Here is a 2,823-nt window from a genome sequence, read left to right as displayed (position 1 = left end):
GATCTGAGCTCGGCGCTGCTTTGGGGCTGAAGCCATGGAGATGAAGAGCTGCTGGCCAGACTTAACAGCGCCCAGTGCCAGCACTGAGCTGCTCCCCGACCCCAATTCGAGGGCTCTCTACCCCCCTCCCACCCCGTGTCCGTGCTGATGGATGCACACAAACCACGACGTCCGAATTTTCGGCTGGGCTGACCCAGGTGTGCCGTGGGATTTGTGCCCGTTTCGCCGTCGGAAGCGTCAGTTTGGGTCTTTTGAGGAGCTCGTGTCAAATAATTGGCATCACTTCTCACAAAAGGCAGCGACCAACCCGAACGAATGATCTGAATCTGGCACCTCCCATGAATGCAGGGTGAGGAAACAAAGCCAGCTGTCCCCTCCCGCTTCCCCCCCCCCTCCCGTCCTCCCCCCAAACCCAGCCCACTCACGGTGGCAAAAATAGCACTTTTATAACTATAATAAGACTCAGCGAATTCCGTGTCTATTCGGGGAATACCCGGCAGCTGGCGGAGCAGCAGCTCATGGCTCAGTGGGGTCACACAGATGCGCTGCGGGGCAATGGGGGCCAAGCAGCAACCCCAGTAACAATGCGCCCTGTGCTCTCCTTCCTCGTTCCCCCCCCCCCTTTGCCCAGGATGTAGTGGCTGCCACAGCACTGAGACTGCACTGTGAGGGACCACATTGTGGCTTCTGTGTGTGTGAGATGGCTGTGACCCCCCCTGCTCCGTCCCGTGCTCTGTCTCAGTTGGAGTTTTTCATGCCCTGTGTCATAGAAACATAGAGTGTGGCTCAGGCTGTCCGGAGCAGCATGGGTCACTCATCCCTGAAGGTGCCCAAGGCCAGGCTGGATGGGGCCCTGAGCAGCATGGTGTGATGGGGTGCACTCAGCCCACAGCAGGGGTTGGGACTGGGTGGGCTGTAAGGTCCCTTCCAACCCCAGCCATCCTGTGATTCTATGGAAGGGACCTTAAAAATCACCCAGTGCCCAGGTTGCCCTCTGGGTTAGGGCACTGATTCTGCAGCAAGCATCTCTGGGTTTGTCCTGAGAACCAAAACCCCTTTCCAAGCATGACAGTTAACTAGAGGAGCACTGAGTGCTGCTCAAAGCCATCTGAGCTTCCCTCCTGACCCCAGTGCCACCGGCTGGACATAGTGGCACCCAAGTCCCCTCACTCCCACTACAGGCTGGGTGTTGGCTGGGGGGCTGCCAGAAGCACAGCCAAGCCCTTCCCTGAATCACGCCTGCTGCCTGCCCAAGCGTGCCCCCAACTCGGCTCTTCCCCTTCTTTCCTTCCTCTTTTCACTCCCAAAGAGTTTTTCCAGCATGCAGTTAAAAAAAAAAACAGAACAGAAAACCAACACATCCAGCTGTCAGAGCTCAGCTTTTCATTCTGGCCAAGACAATGACAGCTTTTTCTCCTATTGCTTTGCAGCGAGCTGGCAGAGAGCCCGTGAAAGAGGCACTGACTTTGCAAGCCCGTGCCTGTTGTAGCATAATAAGGTCATTGTCAAGAAGACGCGGCACCGGGAGGCTGATCTTGAGCAAAACATGGCCCCGGTTGTGCGTTGTGCAACCCCTGTGGCTGCTCCAACAGTGGCCCCATTGTTTCCCATTGTGAGGCCACGGCGTCTCGTTATGCAGCGCAGAGCCGGCTCACGCTGGGCTGGCGCAGACGCTGCTCCATCATGCATCACTGCTGAGTGTCAGAAGGACGGCGTGTGCTGAATTAGCTGCCTCCCGAACGGCACGACGCGATGTTCTCACTTTGCACCACCCATGTGAGCTCTTGGCTGGATAGAATTCTTCCCTACCAGCCGCCTTATCTTGCAGAACAGCTCAACGTGGAAAGGCTTTGGGAGGAAAACCCGTTTGGAGCAGGAAATCAGGCTGTGGAACATCTCCAATCACATCCACGGCTCCCATGTTGGAGAAGATGAACTGCTGCCCCTGGTGAGATGCAGGGCATGGGGCATCACGTAGGTTGTGCTGATATGGTGCCAATGGGATGCAGAGCTGCTGCTGAAAGCCAGGAGGAAGTGATGGCAAGGAAGGAAAAGATATGGATCGTCCTGAGAAGAGGGGAAGCAAAGACACCAAGTCTTCCAAGTACGAGGTTGGCATCCATAGGAAAATATAACACCCACATGAGCCACTATGGGAGAGCTTGGTTGGATTCCACCCAGGAGGCAAATGGAAACCAGTGGGCAAGTGAGGCACGCAGCAGCAAAAGAATAAAGAAAGCAACAGGCCCCTTAAAAACATACTTAATCGTTTCCAAACTTTATTTCATGGTGATTGACGAAAGACACAAGTTAGTAATGGTTATATCATGCTGCTCCTCTACTGTGCATTGCCCTTCAGAATTCATACAGCAGTTCACAACAGTCATTAATTTACCCTATAAATGAAGCCACATGGACATTATTTAAAAAAAAAAAAAAAAGAAGAAAAAAAAAAAAAAAGAAAACCCAAACCTCGATGTCGTTATTTTTTGTTGTTGCACACACATGTTATAAATGCTATTAAAAATAAAGCCGAGGTTGAGTGCACGGCCCCTAGGGAGCACTGCAGAATCTGACCCAGGCTCGACAATGAGGACACGGCGTCCTGTTTTAAGGCATTTCCAAGCCCCAGCAAAAGCAGACAGAGTTCTTGTTGTGTTTTTTTTTTTTCCTCTTTTTTTTTTTTTTTATAAATAATGTCCATGTGGCTTCATTTATAGGGTAAATTAATGACTGTTGTGAACTGCTGTATGAATTCTGAAGGGCAATGCACAGTAGAGGAGCAGCATGATATAACCATTACTAACTTGTGTCTTTCGTCAA

Source organism: Centrocercus urophasianus, unplaced genomic scaffold, assembly GCF_019232065.1.
Source record: "Centrocercus urophasianus isolate 14NV4802_14NV808 unplaced genomic scaffold, USGS_Curo_1.0 seq_36, whole genome shotgun sequence".
Taxonomy (NCBI): domain Eukaryota; kingdom Metazoa; phylum Chordata; class Aves; order Galliformes; family Phasianidae; genus Centrocercus; species Centrocercus urophasianus.
This window is presented reverse-complemented; position numbering follows the sequence as displayed.